This window comes from Aptenodytes patagonicus, chromosome 1 (genome assembly GCF_965638725.1).
Source record: "Aptenodytes patagonicus chromosome 1, bAptPat1.pri.cur, whole genome shotgun sequence".
NCBI lineage: Eukaryota > Metazoa > Chordata > Aves > Sphenisciformes > Spheniscidae > Aptenodytes > Aptenodytes patagonicus.
The window spans coordinates 194,508,218-194,527,806 of NC_134949.1; positions in this window are offsets into that span (position 1 = coordinate 194,508,218).

Genomic DNA, 19,589 nt, shown 5'->3' on the forward strand with positions numbered 1-19,589 from the left:
GTTGATTGGGTTTACTGACTGATTCCAAAACGCCTACTGAGACATTTTTCAGTCCTTATTTTAATTCTTATGAAATAAGAACTTTTTGGAAAGGGAAGTTTTCTCACAAGTTTTTATTAAATAAATGCTTGCAGAAATCGCCAATTCTAGCAATCTTTACAAAAATCAGCTTCCTTTAGACTAGTCAGGTCTACTCCAATGCTATTATACTTGAAATCATATCTTTTTAGATCATCTGGAAAAGTTGTTTTAAAATATTCATTATACCTGCACTCGGGAAAGTGGCCAAGTAGGTAGTCTTTTTTTTATGGGGATTGCATTCAAATTCAGATTTTATGAAAGACTTCTAGAAGCTTTATCATCACTTTAAACTGTATAGACTGTGTGCACTGTATTGCAGGAGCGAGGGTTAAAAGTAAATCCTCCACAAGCCCATGACTGATGCATTACCAGCCAAAAGACCACCATGATTTTATCACTGTTATCGTCTTGCTCTCCTTCTCCATTTTCACTTGCGTTTGTAGTCAACTGATGAAATTGCATCTTACAGAAGCACCAAGTTCTGGAAAGTATTTCTCTGATACCTCAACCTACAACTGTAAGGGATGCAGTTCCATTGTAGTCTGAGATCATTTATTTAATTAAGTGTAGAGTACAGGTCTTAGATTGTTAACTGTTTGATCTTTGATTAGTCAGCCAAGTGGTACATCTAATTAAGATGAAGATCAAATAAAATAGATGATCAAATAATTGAAAAATGGTCCAGTTGTTAAATAGACCCTCCCTTTTTTACCTCTGGAAAATCTATGAGCAAAGTAGCAAATCAACCAGTTTTTTAGATTAGTTTTAATTTTTATGAATTAATCATAAACATTTGCACAGGATTATTTAATGATGTTGGAAATGTGAGCTCTGAGTTTGTAGTTCTCAGTCGCAAAGATTGTGTGGAATTGTTTTCTTTTGACTGATACTAACCCTGATAGAGGAAAGCACTTAGGGAAATGCTTTGTTGAAGAACACACTTTGTGTCCCCTGACTATACTGGGAAATCTGTGATGTCTAAAAGTTCTGCAATTTATGTGTGACTTCTTTAATGATCAGGGGTGAATGTGTCTGTTGTGATGAGGCACAAATCTTTAAAATCTCAGGCTAGGAATAAATAAAGATATTTTTGGATATTTTTTTTCCCCTGAAGCACCAGGCTTGTTCGATGCAGAATTCTTTGGAAAAGCAGCATGTGTAGCTAGTTAGTATTTAGCACAGCCACACAATTTTTGTCGTTATATTATCACACAGTAACTGGAGGCAGATAAGCTGTCCTAGTTGTGAAGGGTACAGAGAAATCCTTCTTGAACTCATTTAATTGTCTGAATCTTGTGTATCGAATTTTCATCTCTCTTTCGGCTGTGTCAACAGTATTTCTTCCCATCTAAAGCATATTCTCAAATATTTGTTTGCACAAATCCAGAATTTTCTATTGGACAGTACTTGAGCAAACTTAAACTTTGGTTTTTATATGCATTAGTCGTAGTGTAACTGAACTGCTTACTGAAAGCAAGCACAGACTGGTCATGAGCATAGCAGAAGTAAACACAATTTTTATGAGTAGTCACTTGGTATGTTTTTCCATAACTCCAATAATAAAAATCACCTGTACTATATTACTTCTCTGCTAAAGGACATACGAACTTATTCGCAGTAATAGTAAATTTAATTCCTCCACTTCTGGGAGGTCTTTGGTTTGTTTCCCTGCTTTATAATTTTTCAGGCATCTTCTCTTTGATTATCTCTGCATTTTAAATTACTGTATGTGACGCTTTTGCTTCCGCACACATACAGTGACAAGCCCTGAAAAGTCAAATTAAATGTCCTTGTGACAAAATTCAGTGGGAAACGGGTTTAGGATTTCCAAGTCAAGCACCAGAAAAAGTTGCCTTTATCAATTTCAGTAGAACAAAAGACGTGCAAAGTCCTGACAGTTCAAACACAGTCATGTACTTTGACTATTAACTTTTGGTCACTAAACCCCTAAAAACTTAACATTAAATGTGTAAATATTTGTAGGCTCCGAGGACAAAAAGATGAGGTATGTGCTAAGGTGTGGTCTTACGGAGCCTTAGGATTATGTTGACCTTTAGTTGGTAACAGTGGTTCCTTATCGAGAAGAAAGTTACTCCATATGCTGCCAGGCCAGCTATTCTCCAATATTTTTTGAAAGTTGCTAACTTTTTGTCTGATAGGAGCTTTGTGTCTTAGCTTAAAAGCCAGCCCTGCAATATTTCACTGCTTTAGGATCAAGCCACATTACCTTACTTCCAGTTTTACCACTCATTAAGGCATTTTAACTGTTGTTAGTAAGAGGCTAGAAAATTGCCTATTTTAAATAGGGCACCAAACAAAAAAGCATGTTTCTATTGATTAGAAAGTGCTTTATTTCTGCTCAGTCTTAATACCTTTATTAGTAGTTCGGCATGGAAGCACTGATGAGAGTTTAAAACCCATCAGGGTTACTTGCCACATCTCACTGCCAAGTGAAATCTTAGATAATAAATGAGGAAAGGCGGAAATAGTGTCAAAACACGCCTCAGACTGTGCTGATCAAGTAACCCGTCCTACTTGAATAAGGGGCAGTATGTCAGTGTGCCTGTCCCATGAGACAAAATACAGCGACGCCATAAGCGAGGGAGTTGCTTCCCGCAGCTAACACCCCCTGCCCGGTGTCTCCCCAGTGACTCAGTCGCCTCTTTTAAACCATCTGTAGGAAGCAAGAGACAAATCATGGTCAACGCGCGTGCTAAATCTAGCTCGGAAACATCCAGAGCACTTGCTCTAGAATTGGCAGGTGTCTTCTCAGCAGCTAGCGAGGATGGTCAAAGGGAAGTCCTTGGTGAGAGGACTTCTAACAACTCCCTGTTGGCGTGGGCTGCAGGAGACGGTACATTTTTACTTAGTGCATAGAGGAAGAAGTTATTAGGATACAAATGAAATTCACAGACATGGAAGATGAGAGGTGGTGTGGAAACCAGACAGGTCCAGGAAATAACATGCGGACTTAATATTTCCAGAAAAAGTACATTTGCTTAGTTCACTCACTTAGTAAACACAAAATTAGATATGATTTTGGAATATAGAATGGATGCAAAGTGACATTTTCAATGTTTGGTGACATTTGTAAAGATGCTGTTGCTGGTATACCCTAGGAATTGTAATAATTTAAGGACGCTGTGGTACTAGAAGTATATTGGAGAACTGGAAATCGTCCAGAGAAACGCAACAAAAGTGATGTTGGAAAAAGCTGGAGTTTCAGCCATAATATGTGTTTGTTTTGCAAGTGTCTGCAGGTCAAGGCATTAAATCACAAGATAATAATCTCTGACTATTTAAAGGAGGGGGGTGATATTTCAGACCCAGATTCAGCTCACCCCCAGTGAGGTACCTGAACTAGAAGTGTTGCTGTAGAATTTCTCATCGAGAACACAAACCTTCACCTACAACCTCTGCATTCTCTGGAGCTGCTCATTTCTCTCCATTGACTGCTAGGAGAGCCGAGGGTAATTAGACGTCTAGCATGTGTCTCTCAGTAGGGACCTAGGGTAAAGTGGGAGGTATAAGAAAAAAGAATATTTAGACTGAACATCAGACAAACAGTTTTGAAGACGCATTGGACACTAACAGTGAAATACAGCCCATGAGAAAGTGATAGAAAGTCAATTACAGGGACACTCAAATTTAGCCAGGATAAAATACTAAAGAATTGCCTGTAGAGAGTAATCCTATGCTGATCAAGAGAGGGCTCATATAATCTGTAAGATTATTCCTACCATTAATATATACAATACTCTTATCTGGCAAAGGACAGTAATCTATAATTTAAGGCTCTTACCTGATACCAGGATTAAAGTAACAGGTGATTATCCAGTGCAGGAAAGAATGTGATTTTATTCCTCAACATTATGCTGGGGAATAAAATCACATTCTTTATATAGATAAATATATGTGTGTGTATAAACATATACATATATATGCAAATATTTATATATGTGGTTTTATATGTGAATATATATATATAGTATTACATACATAATTTTAATATTTTTTTCCTAACTGAAGCTTGGTGGTGCTTTCAGTGTCTGCTAATTGACACTTCTGCATCCCCCTGCTGTCAGATACCATTAGCTGAGGGTGCTCTGAGCCGGGTTCAGCCTGGCCTGGGTAGCCGAGAGCTCCTTCCCGTGTTTCTTGTCTTCATTCTCACAAAACTGGACAGCTCGCTACAGTCCACATAAACATGACCTCCCAAACCAAATGCTGGCAGGTAGATGAAAACAGATTTGTGGGTTCAGCCCTGGCTTCATGTTGCAGACATTGCCTGCTCTTCTTTGCTCTGGCGTCCGCTGCATTTGGAGGCAGTGACGCTTCATGCTGATTTAAAAAGTGTTTAAGAAGATCAAATCTGTATCCTACGAATTTATTCCTTGTTCAGCTTCTATCGACTGTCCTAACATACCTTTAACCTGTCATTTAAATTATATACCATGTTCCTCAGCACCCTGAAATGCATTCATTGCTGTGCTGATTCTGGGGTTTTTTTCTTCATTTGTCTTCTATCCTACTTTTCACTTCTTTCCTTTAACTCCTTCTCCTTTCTGATGCTTAGATTATTTTCTTTCTCCGCAAAACTTCCCCTTAGCTTAGATCAGCTCTAGCACATCTATGCATAGCTGCCACCACTTTCAAAATACTGCTTTCAGACTTCTAGTTAGACCAGCTTCTTCTCTAGTGGGGTCACAGAGAGGTTATGCTGCTTCTCAGCTAATCCTCTGAGGCCTAGAAACAGGTTTTTCAAGCAGAATAAATAACTCTGCTGAGCCATTACACTCGTTACAAAGTGTTAAATAGCTGATTTCAGTGTTTTTGTAGACAATGATGAGTGAATACTGCATTTTGTTTCTTTTTTTAGCCTGCTTTCCTAAGGAAACAAAGCTTACACAACTGTTCTGCCTGGCTGTCCGTCTGCTTGTCTGTCAGCTTGCTTGTCTGTCAGCCTCTCTTTAATAACTTTGAACCTGTTGGTTGATTTCAGGCTGGGATAGAGATTGCAAAGGTATGCTGGCCCTAAAGTTCATGCATTTCTACAGCTTGGGAGAGAAGAAAGTCCTAACGCACCGCTCTCATGGGACAACAGGCATCCCCACTGCCATTCGGGGCGGCAGTGGCCACGGCATCGCAGTCCAGCCTGCAGGCTCTGGCCAGCCACCATGCATCCCTTCCCCGGGGCAAAGAGCTTGAAGAGGGGGGATGTTCTGGTGAGGAGAAAAGCGTTGATGAAGTGGGAAGGAAGGAGGCCTGCTCTGTATGGGGGACAAAAGTCTGTAGGCAACCGAGTTTCATTATTGCTGTTGTTGGTGGAACAAGTGTATTTGTGACAAAGAAGAAAGCGGGCAAAAAGAGTTTCCTTCACAGGAGTCTTTCTCTTCTTGGAAAGTGTGTATGTACGTCACAGACTCACAGTGCGTGTGTATTCACTTTTCATTTGGGTGGTTCAGTCTTGGATTTGGGTCACTAGGTGCCACTGAAATACAAACAGCAGATGTTAATAATATTGCAGCAGGAATGTTAGACTTCATTCTTTGGTACCCAAGAGATGGAGCCTACAGCTTGCAATTTTCAGAGTCCTCCTGAGCATTCAAGTTTCCAGCTCCTCAGAGTCTTAATCTTCTTCTCAGCATTGCTACAATTTTCAGCTGTTTATTCTTGCAGGAGGCTGGTCTCCAGATATCCAGTATCCAGATACTCAGTATTTGTCCTCTATCTCTCTTTGTGCTGTGGAAGATGAGACTTTGCAGCTGCTGGTTAACAGACTTCACACTCTTAACATTTTAACGTCTTCGTGCTTTAGCTCTGGAGGTCATGGTCTGAATTCTCAGTCATGACCCCTAATAGCAAATAAGGTAAATCGTCTGGTTCACATGTTAAGCGATAAAGGTGCAAGTAATTACAGTGTCTCAAAAAAACAGTCACGGTGGCAGCTAATACAAACAAACCAGAGAACAAAATATGAACAGCTAAATGAATGCTAAAAAAACGAACTCATGCATCTGGCATCCAGGGCTGAGAGTTGCTATATCATATCTGAAATGGGTTGCTGGTGGGAGTGAATTCTAAATAAGGTGTCATCAGCTAAACAAGTCATTCTGTCAGCAACAGATTTAATGAGGCCTATTTCCTGGGGATTTGCACTTCACACTTGGATTCTGCATTGTCTAATATGGTAGCGACCTTGATCCAAGCTTTTCTTGTGGATGGGGCACTCCTGACCCCTTTCCCGTGGAGTTTCTCTGCCAGTGGCTGTACTAAATCAAACAGTCCCAGGGAACATTTCTGGCCACTTGAATTTGATCCTCAGTACTGTCAAATTGTCCTAATGGTGCTTGGCACGGTGCTGGCCTGTGCCTGCCTGCAGCCTTCTAAATGGCTCCTTAACGCAGTTTGGGAGTGAGCTTTGGCCAAAGCCATTTCCAGCAGGTAGTTTGCATTTGGCCACCCTGTTTTGGAGGGCAAGAGCATTTAGTAGTACATGGCATGGGCTGTTCACTGCCTGCTGCCCTTAATGGCAGAAAAGGGTCCTGGAAGATTTAATGTAGGAGTGTAGGCATAGTCTCTGGTATCTAATAGGAGCTACACCTCTTCCTCAGGACTACTAATAGAGCTTTTATCCATTAACTAACTGCCTATTTATACAGACTCATAGGAAATAAGCGTGTTAGAAATCTCTGCTCCGCTGTCAGATTTGGCTGGAAGTGGCTGAGAGCTTCAAAGTTATTAGTAGGTGATGGACAGTGATGGGAAGGGGAATTCATAGACATGCAAATGTACACATGCATTTGTGCATGTACGTGTGCTTGCATAAAGGCTGCAATCACAAACCTTTCCTAAGGAAATCAGGCTAGAAATGTGGTGGACAAACACAAACTGGTCAAATCTCGCGGAGCGTGCTCTGTAACCAATCTTGGCTGTTTTGATTGGGTTTAAGTAAGGTGAGCTGTAATTTCTTAGGGAACCTGGCCCTTTGGAGCTCTACATTTGCTCAGGCCCCTTGAATTACTTCAGTTGAACTGAATTTTAGGCAGAAAAAAGGCCACTGAGAACTAACACGTGCTTTTTGAACACATTTGACTACATTGTGTAGCAAGCAATTTATGACTGTGGGTGTGCACAGATGTACATGAGCTACCATTAAACCAGCTTGGGGACTCTCAGCAGTGTAGTAATCTGAAGCTCGACACAGGTAGTAGAAGCCACTTGAGTGATGGGGTAAATTCTTGGCTGGTGAGTTTGTCCTGAGCTAATGCATATGTTAGCATATGCAAGGTGGCTCATACAAGGTTAGGTCAAGGATATCGCAATACGTCGGAATGGCCTGCGCCCAAACAGTGCCAGTACTCTGCACAGTCTAAAGCTTGTGCTGTTGTTGTTGTCCATTTCCAGCCTAAAGTATCCTCCTGCCCTTTGAAGTTGCAAAGAAAACCTTGAAAATATGATCCGCTGTAAACTTGGGCAGCAAATCTTCCTGAGTCTGCAGGCAACTGAACCAAAGGTTGCAAGTGGCAAGAAAATAGCTTGTACTTTCTGTAGCATGAAATCTTCAAGAGGAGGGTTTAAGAGGTCGACAACGTTAGCTGGTTCGCATCTGGTCTCTTCAGTAGATACAGTTTATGTTCACAGCCTGAACCTGCTTCTCATGCTTCCCTTGATACACTATCCCCCCCTTCATCCTGTTCTGCCAATGCCTGAATGTGGAATTGTTGATACGCTACCAGCTGGGGGTGGTTTATTTATCCTGCACAAGGGGAAGATGTGAATGATGGTTTTTCATCTGCATTCTGAGCAATTTCCAAACAATCTGCACTGAAAAGGAAAAGATTCCTCATGAATTTCCATGAGGACTCATGAAAATCCAGGTTCTTCATGATTTGGATGGTGATTATGCATTTTTTCTCTCTATCAGGAAACACCAGAAGATCAAAGTGGCAGCCTTAAAGATAGGATGGTGCAGCTAGCAAGGGTACAAGACATTACAGGCTGTCAAGATGGTATTGTTCAAGGCTGTCAAAATTAAAGACAATTTATGCATTGTAAGGGCAGGCTAAAATCAAGGCCTTGCAACTACAGAAGAACCTAAACATTATAGTAGGCTAGCTGCTAGAAATATCTCATTGACTGAATGTTAATGCATCTGTGGGATTTTCAGGAGTGCGCATTGAGGGCAGCAGAAAATGGAATGGAGTTTAATCTGGAAGGAGACAAGAAAATGATGTCTTTCTCTGTTAGAATCAAAGCCAAGGAGAATTTGGACGCTTTCCATTACTTAGGACTGACTCAGCCTCTTTTTTGCATTTAGTGTAGTGTCTATTGCAGAGATGCCAACAAAGCTATCCATCAAAATGCTGGGAGGAAAAAGCACAGGTGCTCTCCTGCCCCAGCTATTTATAGGAAAGGCTTGCAATTGCATGTGATACAAATGCCCTGGTTGAGTTTTTACATTCCAGAGCCCTAAATCCAGCTCTTTGGCTGAAAACACAGCTCAAAAATTATAATTGGCTATCAGTTGTAGCTGTTCAGCAAGGCTGAAAAAACCAGGAATTAAATTTAGCTACAGGAGACTGGGAAAGGTGAAGTAAATTTGGGAATCTGTGTAGAAAACAAACTGGTTTGAGAGAAAGATATTAGGGCACCGAAGAATTTGCACAGTATGTTAGTATAAGTATAATAATATTTTATCAAAACCTGTACATCCAGTCATATGCATATTTAGGATGCAGAAAATGCTATGGCTCCTAAATACAGACCAGGATTTGGATTGGCACATCTTTAACTAAACTTCCCAGAAATTTTCTCGTTGTTCTCCTGCTGTTTGAGGAAATCCCAGGTAAACTAATTTTTTCTAAGACAATGAATGTTGCTGTGGGCTTCTGAAAGTTCTCATGATTTGTTAATTCTTAAGGCTAAAAATTATAATAAGTATGAGAAACGTCTGGGATTAAATCAGAAACGTTTGCAGCCTACTGAAGGAATCATTTAGAGCTTTGCACAATGATATGAACATGTTGCTTTTCTTCTCAACATGACTGCTATTGTCTCAGTTGCCATAATAATTGTTTCAGAATCTTTTTAACCACTTCTTTAAATAAGTCCAAGCAGATTGCAAAGCCAGCAACAAATAAAGCAATTTCAGATTTTTACCTCTCTCAGGAATCTTCCAGCAGTTCTGCTAAAACTGATGTGCAAACACATTGACCTACTTTGGCAGAGATCTCCACAAGAGTCTTACAGGAGTTACAGTCTCTCTGCTCTGTTGTTATTTCTTTCTATATTCTTTAAGCCAGTGATTTGTTAGAAAGCCACATAATCAGTTGTTAAATTGCTGGTGGACAAAAAAAAGTGCATATTTAGAAAAAAACCCAACAAAACAGTCCCTATTCTGTGCTGTGAGAGGGATTCTGCTTTTTCAAAGGCAGCAGACTCTATGCAGACTAGCTGCTCACCTGAGAAGTTAGTAGAAAAGACAGCATAAACAAAGGGTGTGGGCAACAAATCCCAGAATATTCAGTTTTGCGGAAACACCAGACATGAGCCTCTGCCTCAGCTGATCTAAAGAAATCACGTTCCAGTAGTACTCTGTTCTGTCTTGTGCAAAACCCCACCTTTCAGAAAGGCACTTGAATACCTTCAGGGAGTTAATAAGGTGGCTACAACTATACGCAAATTTTGGTGGCAGCATACCACAGACAGCATTTAATCCTGTGCCTCTTGTTTCCAGTGTGCCCAGTAGCTAGAAACATTACTGTAGGGAAGTGATGAAGATCGGCTTCCTACTGATGAAAGGCTTTTTCTACAGAGCAGAAGTGCCCCTGCCAGCAAGGTGCCCAGCAGCAGTGTCCTAGCACTGTGTCTATAAATAGAGTGCTGTGACCATTTTACTCCTTTTGTTCAGCAGCATGGTAGAAAGTGAAAGCCCTACATCTAATGTATTACTTTTTTAACCTAGTTTCCAAAAGATTTGAAAGTTCCGTGGAAGTGCATATTTTTCCCACTTTTTTCTCCAGACCCCAGCAATTATATATATTTCTGAACAATATGAGATTTTTAGCGTATTTGACAAAAAGATGGAGGTCCCAAACACCTTTAGTTATACAAGCTTAGTGCAAGTAGAGGAGAAAGGTTATAGTGCAACTTTCAGTCCTGATATGACATGAGGATGGAGAGAAGAGTGTAAGAGAAAGAGAGAGAAGCTAAGGATATTGCATAAAACCCCTATAGTCATAGCTCTCCCGAATTTCACAGCCGCACAGCCGCAGGGAACCAGGCTCTCCTAGTCCTGCAGACCGGCTTGCAACCCTGCGCTGCAGCAGCTGTGGAGGGTGGTTGTGTAGCCATTACTAATGCAATAGCATATGTGATGATGACTTTATAATACTGACGTAAGGTAGGTGGGGAGGTGACACGCCAAGCCCCACACCTACCATAACATCGTAACATCTCTATGGAAAGCCAGCGCTAGTCTCCCACAAATCCAGAGGCTGTCAAAATGCTCTGTATGTAATTCTCTGTGTGATAAGCAATGTGTACATTGCTATGATGCTATCAGAAGTTCTCTGTGCAAGTCACACCATCTGGGAAGGGCAGTCTCATTCTGGAGCAGGAAGGTAAGCCTGGCACTGGCTGTACATCCCATGTCCAGACCACTTTTAAAGCATACTTAAAGGCTTGCAAAAATAGTGCAGGGTTCCTTAGTAGCTTGGTAGAAGAAAGGATCCTGTGAACTCTAAGGTTCATTGGCACACAGTGAAACCCTGATGCTGTTGGGTGCAATGGCAATCTGGGAAGATTGGGGTACCAAACAGAACAGCACCTCAGAAACCAGCTGCTCACCGGTTCTGGCTTAGACTCCTGTGGTTAACGTCATGCTTCAGAGAAAGTTTAAGTGACAGTTGGGCATAGGCAGCTATCAAACACGGTTTCAAGTTCCTGGGTTGTTTTTTTTTTTTAGTGCTTTGCTTCCATAGCAATGTTTCCAACTCATAATCAAAGGTGCAAACCTTTGCTTAGCAATAGCAAAACTAGCTGCTTTCATTTGGAGAGCGGCCAAGGCATCCAAAACGGATTTGAGTGAATTTGATGGGGTGTGGCACGCTTTTTTTTTCTCTGGTGGAACTGAGCCAAACAAAGAGGCATTTGCAGGCAGAGCCTGTGTGTACCTTCAAGCCCTGAGCAGTTTGGCAATCCCAAGGCACATCTATCAGAAAGGTCAGTTTAAGAGCTGGTCTTGCTTTACGCCAGGAGAGGTGCACAGAAGTCTTTTGCCTGGTTTATCTAGTGTGTCTCTGGTGAGGGGCAAGCAGTAAAATGACATCCCACAGCTCTGAGAAATATATATCATCACACCGTATGTTCACAATGTTTATGATGAGTTACTTGAAACACACAGACCAAGAAATGCGTGATTTGGAAAAAAAACCCTAATATTGGTTTCTTGAAGTGCTGAAATAGCACAAGATAAGCTTATCGAATGAAAGTCTAGCTCCACTGAAATCAGTAGGAGTTTTGTTTGGGGTTTCAAAAAAAATTATAATTTCACCATAAACTACTTTATAGCTTTCATTAGGTAGAGACTAGAAAGTGAAACTATATCCCTGTACAGTAGACAGGTATTTGCCAACTGGGTTTGGGTTGGGATTAGAAGGAAAGAAAATTTGCTCTGTTCTTTCCTTTCAGTCCTCTAATTAATTTCTGCTTAGTTCCGCGCTGCTTTCTTTTGCTGCAAAGAGCAGACATTGAATTGGGATTGTATGTGTTGACAGTCCCTGCTTGAGCCTTCCCGCAGGTTGGCTGAGATTTAACAATACTTTTTTTCCCATGGTAGTTTCTGTCACATATTTTTTTAAACAAACACTATTCTGCCAGCTATAGAGGGCATGAAGAAAAGATGCGCTGTAAAACAGCAAACAAAAGGCAGTTTCAGGTTTAGGGTTTGCAAGATTATATAGTTATATTGGCAGGTCTCCTTTTCTATAATCTCTTTATGAAATGTATATTCTATTCACTGTGCTATTCAAAGGAATAAAGGCAATTAAGGAACATTTCGTTAAACAGAATGACTCAATTTACCTTTGGCCACAGAAGCATAAGCTCTACCGACATTTTACAGAGTCAATGCCAGCAGATCTGGACTTTGGCTTCGATCTAGAGGAAACGGACACCTGAAAATGAGCCCAGCTGTGCATCTACTCACTGGCACACTAGCTGTGAAAACTCTGAGGAAACGTGCAGAGCCGTATGATGTCACACAGCAAATATTTGATGGCATCACACATACTGTGGTACTTCATGGTCAGAAGTAACCTGATAAGGTAGCTTATTTTTCCAAGAGAATAGCCTTATGGTGCAATTGTTATTGACACCATTGGTCTGAGCTTGTTCCCTTTGAAATCAATGATAAAATTCCTGGTGTCTTGAACAGGAGCAGTATGGGGCCAGGAAGCCATCGAGCTAAAACACCACACACTGCTTTGAAAGTTAAGGAAGCGTTAAGGTCAGAATAATAACTTTCATTAAGTAGGACAAAAATCAATGCCATTTGCACTGTCCAGCTATTCAGCTTGTTGTACATGCAGATTATCTGCATCTGGTTATCACACGTAGTAATCCCAGCCTGGCACTGACTGAAAAAGTGCTTTACAAAATATACAGCCCAGGGCAGGAGACCTTATAAAGTCAATGTTTTTATTGCTTTTCTTATCGAAGTAACAACCCTCTTGTCATGTAGGTTTTCTTTTCTTTCTTCTTTTTTTTTTAAAGGGAGGGAAAAAAATAGGTGACACAAGATGATAACTTAATGCAGTGATTGCTGGTTGTCCATGGAGTAGCATAAACTTGACCCAGGATTTGGAATACAGCCAAGAAGGCTGCTGAGAAGAGGGATCCTTGGTATCACGTGCTGCAGGTCACCGTGGGACCCATTGCAGAGCCTGTCTGTGGGCTCCGGCTCCATCTCTGCAGGCACCAGTGTCTCCCTGTACGGGAATCAATACTGACAGCTCTTCAGGTGGGAGAAAGGTACTTGTAATTAAAAACTGCAGGCGAGGTGGGTGTTACAAAATAAAAAAGAAATGGGGCAGAGGATGGAGGAACCATCCTGAAAGAAGCACTTGGATTCCTGCCACCCCAAAGACCTACCTGAAACAAACAAAAAAACAGAATAGAGACAGAGCTGAATCAAGTCCTACTCCAAAAGGTCTCTCTGTTGAGGTGGTAGCAGTGCATCTCTTGCTGCTGGTCCATTAGCTTGCACGCTGCTCTGATCACTGATGGCATCAACATTTAGTTCAGGATGGCGTGCATGCAGGGAGGAGAGAGGGGCAATTTTGCTTGCTGCAGCTTGCAGAAACCCTCTGGGTCCCCATATTCCTGTACTGCAATCCATTACTTCCAGAAGAAACATTGGGCTTATTGACAGGCATTTGCCCATGGGCTTGCAGGTAGAAGGTGGCTTGCAGGTTGAAGAGAGCTTGCAGGTCCCTTTCCCCTGGCCTGTTTCTTAAAAGGAAAGTGGCACAGTGCCTGCCGTAGACTAACCGCATGTGCTGGACTGATGCAGCTGCTGCTGGGTTGCAGAGGACAGACTGGGCAGGATAGAGCCGGCCCTCCCAGCAGCAGCAGTTGTCCCTGCAGCTCCCATTTCTGCTTGCATGGCAGCAACCACAATCTCACCTCATCTTTCTCCTCCCCACCCACAGCATCCTAAACCTGACCCCTGGGGCTGGCAAGGAGGAGGTGAGGGCTTGCTAGGGATGAGGGGGTAGAAGGGCAAGCAGCTCCGGGTGCGGATGAGGGAGGAAGAGGGTACATTGCAGAGTGGGGATGAACAGCCCCAAATCCCAGGTCCAGCTGTGTTGGCTTCTGAAGTTGGACTGCTTCCTGGACAGGAAGGTCAGCGATGTACAGTGTTCAAACTACGGTGACAGAAAACCTAGTTAAACACAAGTGATGAGAAAAGCCTGGTGGGACAAGGTCAGAAGGAGGAACAAACTTGTAAAATATATTGGGCAAAGCCTGACTGGCAGCTTCCCTGCTTGGCCCGCTGCAAGGGAAAATGTGCCGTATGTGCATCTGAACTCTCCTTCCAGAGGTCACATACTGAAATAGTCTTTTGAAAGGATTTACACAAGCTGAATAGCCATATTTTATTTCTCTAATAATACTAGTATTTGTAACCACCTGCCATAAAACCTGTAGTGTAAAATACTGTGGCATGCTACTCAGGATTCATCATAGCAATGAGTCCACGCAAGCTGGTTACTTTTTTATGTGCTAGGAGCCTGCTCACTGTAGGAGGTATTAAGTTACAGTGAACATAATGAAATGCCATAACATATGAGCCTGGACAGATGGGGCATTTCCAAGCAGACATCCCATCAGCAACAGGATTCAGGCTGCTAATAGGCCTTATGACACTGGGCCTTTTTGCTCTCCTAAGCTCTTAGATAAAGTAGCTTGTTATTGCTTCTTCCCCAGGCACAGCAGAAAGTTCTTACTGCGTATGTCTCTTAACTGAATTAGGTTGGTACTTAGCCAACCTTGGTCACAGAATTTTATTGAAGAAATCTCATGCTGTTGGCTGCAATAAGTGCTTCATAAGTGGGTGATCATTACCAACATACATTAGATAATAGAGGAGTTAATGTTCAAACACTGTACGCAATAAAGATGACTGAACAAGCATGGCTGTAACATTGGCGTAAATGTAAAAACCTATCATCTGTTGCAAGTTTCTTTTTTTCTATCTAGTGTCATAAAATATGAGATGGAGTGTAACATTATTTTACATATCAGAAGAAAAATAGCTTAAATAGTAGTATTCATTATTCAAAACCCCTGTTTTTCATTCAACCCCAAACTATCTGTTATTTATGGTCCCACCAGCATTATGTACTGTCTGACCATGCAGCACAACTTGTCTCTGACAGCTTGGTTGTAAGAGGACTTTCTTAGGAGGTGGAAAATCTCTTTGCGCCTCAATCTAGAGGAGTTCAAGCCCACAGTGTCCACATCCTAGGAGATAACCATAGCTCCATAGGTGGTGCAGTCTCTGTTCTTGCTGAATATAAACCACTTTGCAACACAGGTTCATGGAAGCAAGATGGTAGGACAGGCTGAGGATGGCTTTGAAGGCTCAGGGCTTAGGAACAGAGGATCTTAGGACTCGTTTTGTGTTTTACCCAACATTAAATGCAGATGCTGCCCTGGGATCAAGGACCTGAACCTCAGGCTCTCCTTTCCTATGCAAGTTCTGTGCTCACTGGTGTTATTAAGAACATACCTCCATGGGTTATGCCATTTCATATGTGATCAGCAGAAACAGACCATCTTCTCAAGGTCATTAATTACAGTAGAGCCCAAATAGTCAATGTTTTGGGGGGGGTATGTTCATTTAAGCTAGAAGTAGTATTTATTGAATTATACCTCTCCTAATTCTGGCTCCTAGGAAGTGAACATTCAATTCTGAATTTGAGGAAATCAACACCTTTGTATCTTAATTACAGGCCAGAGTTTTATCCATGATGTTGGCCAGAGTATTTTCCATTTGTATTGGTATAAACCCAGAACTACTCAATTAAGATGCAGTGATTTATGGTAGAGGCTGATTTACACAGTTTTAACCAATATCTGTCTCCATCCCAGTATTCCACACTTCTGAACAAATGTTACAGAAACACTGTTCTGCAGGAAGCTGAATATCCTCCCTACCAGCTCAAGGTCCATCCTGCTGCTCGCTGCAGTCTCTGGGAAGTTTTCCACAGCTTCAGGACGCACTGGAGCTGGCTCACAGTCTGTTCCTTTAAAGCAACAAACTGGTTTAGCTAGCACAACCAGCGCTTTGCAGACAACTCAGCAATTAGAGGATCATATAACTACAGTAAGAGGCTGAGCTGCAAATTACTGTAATTATGAATATTTCTGTTGCAAGGCAAATTTACAGCCAGATATGTCATGTCAAAATTATTTTATTTTGTGGGTAATTCTAATTTTGCAATACATTTCTAGAACTTCATTTTCCTGTTAAACAGCATTTTAATTTGAAGAGTCTATTACAGTGGTTATGGTGGATTATTGTTAGAATTCAGAGGCAGATTATGAAATGCAAACATGCTCCATCACAGGCTAAATCCTGATTCCAGACAGAATAACACAGTTGGGAATGGCGATTAGTATCATTATAAGGGTATTGGACAGCATCTCAGGAGAGGCTCAGGTATCTCCACGTCCTCCCATGTACCCAGATAAGGCTCCCTCTGCAATAAAAGGGGAGAGACAAGCACCTCCAGAGAGCTCAGCCTTTGGGGGTGTTCATCTCAGAAAAGAGAAGGAATGTGGGGTGAGAGTGCTCCCAACATGCGTACCCGGCTTGAATGCCAAAAGCAAGGCAGTGGGTCTTTTGTATGACTTGCAGTAAGTCACTTAATCTACCAGTGTCCTTTTTTTTAGTTCTTCACCTGTACAGGGAATGATACAGATGAGTTTTGGGAGGATATATTCACTGAGGGCATTTAGGTTCCCAGAAACTTTGGTAAAATGGTCTTGCTCATTAATAACGTGGCAATTTCCCAATCATTTGTTTATCTCAACCAAACGTCAGGTAATCTACATCACCGCTAACACCACCTCTGACCTTAGCTCCAGGATTTTGAAAGCAGCACAGACTGCAAAGTGGCGATTTCCACAGGTTTAAGTCTTGCAGAGCACATCCAGGTTCCAGCTACGGTATCATTTTTTAAGTAGACCTCCCTATTTCCAAAACATCAGCCTCTTCAAACTCTTCCCAAAGCTTCAGGCACTACTCAAGTGTTACTGAAGGCAATATGTGCAGCACGGCCTGTCTTCAGGGGACGGCGTGAACGAGCGCGTGGCCTTTCCCTGCCCCATCCCTGACTGACATCGGGCAAGTGCAGTGGCTTCACCCAGCTCCCCAGTCGGCCCAGGCTGTGACCCAGCGTCAGTGGAAAGAGCTGTGACCTGAGGCCGCCAAAAGCAGGAATGACCTTGTCACCTTTGTCTTTGTATCTAGTTACGTTAGGCCAAAGAACAACCCCCTCCCTTGCCAGCTTGTTCATTAGCAGCTAATGGGAAAGGCTTGACCCTTGTTTCCCGCCCCCTCCCGCCCTGCAGCCACCTCGCCTCCCCCTTGATTGCAGGGGGCTTGAGGCATGCATGGCATGCAGGGCTAGGCTTTGGGGCATGTTCCCGGCCAGTCCCAGGTGGAGCCCTTACCTGGGCTGGTTTTTTCGGGAACAGCTGCAGGATGGGGCTGTAGCTGGGAGTTGGCTGCAGCAGCGTGCTGCGTTCAGAGGGCTTGCACCGCTAAGATGTGAGCAAGAGGTGCTATGAGCTTTCGGCCCCCTGACCTGGTGATGGAGGATACTTTTGCCCTGTATCCCTAAAAGTTTTGGTCTCAGCAGTCATCACTGTGATACTCAGGAGCTCCCAGGTCTAATAGCCTGTCCCTGAGAAATTAAAACTTTGTTTTGTCTCCTTTTTCTGATGCAGAGGTAGCTGATAAAGATAGGGGGCCGTGGATTTACTTCCACTGGACTCTGTTTTCCTGCTGGCTCAGGTGACCGGCAAAATCTCTCATCTAAATTCTAGGTGCGTGCAGATAGATCCACAGCATGGGAGTGAAGACTCGGATCAAGATACGCAGCCATTTCGTAGACCAGCCTCACTCACCGCCGTACTGGTTCACAGCTGTTCCCCACAGTTTGTGTTGTACTCACGGATTATTTTCACATACCCCATCTAGGCTCTAAGTTGAGCGGCGAGGCACTGACTGACCAAACAGTCTGCAACGGGATTTTCTCTTGGTGAAGCGTTTGTCCCCAGGCTAACACAAATGAAGCCCCTGTGATACAGGCTTTCCTGCACAACGGCTGCACAGCCAGACTTTCCCTCTGAAGACATGACCTTACCTACAAACCAGTCGGTGCCACTGAACCCATCCTGTTTCTGAGGTGCTAATTGCAGGATCCTACCCCTTGAAAGGCTGAGCCTTTATTTTAAAAAAGAATTTCAGTCTTTTCGCTCCCAAACGCTGTAACATCCAAGAAGCTTCACAGTGGAAATGGCCTTTGCTGGGTCCCTCTTGCCTGCATACTTTCCAGAGAACTGCTTTGTTCCAGCAGGAAAATTGGGAGACCCTCTCAGCAAGCGAGCCTTGTAACCAGGCTGCCGGGGACAGAGGGCTCTAACAAGTGCCGTGGCGACTGGGAAGAAATGACTTTTCAGACACTGAAAGTGTTTCATGAAGAGCAGAGAGTAAAATGGCATAACAAAATATTGACATGTCATTATGTCATAGCCAAGTCACTTAGCATCAGTATTGCATATGGTCTGGCCTTGCAAACATCCCCTCCAATGAGGCTAATTCCCATCTGCTTGACGGCTGAGACCTGATAGTCCCCTTCATGAGGTATCAATTATTTATTCTGTGCACTCCAAAAGTCAGTGGGTCCTTTTGATATGCAAGACGACTGTTAAGTTAGCTGCTGAAGGACTACTGCTGCTTTTCAAGCTCCAGCCTCAGCAAGAGACATTCCCACCTCCTGGCTCCTTATCTCACTTGTTTCCTCATGTAGCAAAGCTGATTTAAGTCATTTCTGCCCTAGCTGCTCCTTTCCACCTCCACACTGCAATTCACTGTCCCGCATTTGTGCCGGTGCAATCGTTTTGTGAGGGCAAGCAGTAAATCAGGTCACTGAAATGTTAGTGTTCCTCCATGGGATGCTGTCGATGATCTGGGCAAGAAGCTGGCTGTCCCAGAATGTCCTTCTGATGTTCCTCCGCACAGGCAACTTCTCAGAGGTGTCCTTCCACTGCCAAGGAGGTCCACTCAAACCACCAGGCAGGGCACTGCACCTGCATAACTGTTGTCCTTCTTTCTCATATATGGCAAACTAGATTAAATTCCTCATGAAATTCACTAGCAATTAAACTCATAATTAATGTAAATAGCCAATTTAAAATACACCCAAGAGGAGATATTTAAATACACGCTTACTGGTCATTCATATTCTATTACATTACATCAGGCTGGAAGATCCATCTGTTATTAAGCTTGCCCAAGACTTCTCATTAAATAAAATTGTAACAGTTGTTATAATGCAGAATTTGTTCATGCTGGTTATCTGCCTCAAGTGAAATAGCCAAATATTTTAGTTACCCATAAGAGTAAAGAAAGAAAAAATATGTGATCTCTTGTGAAATAAACGTTCCCTCTATTTCCTTTGAAAATGTGAGGTGAAAACCTATGCATTTTTCAAATTTTAGAAGTGTAAATGAGATCAATCTTCTTGGTTTTGTCTCAGACCTCACATTTGTACTGGACTACTCAGACTGAGGGATAGGTATCATGGTAGCTATTTTAGGTGTATAAAAATTATTAATCTAAGGATGTGTCTACAACAGATTTTTTGTTTGCACTGGGAGAGCGCTTCTGAAATGCATCCCCCAGACACCCCCACTTTCCATGCTGTGGT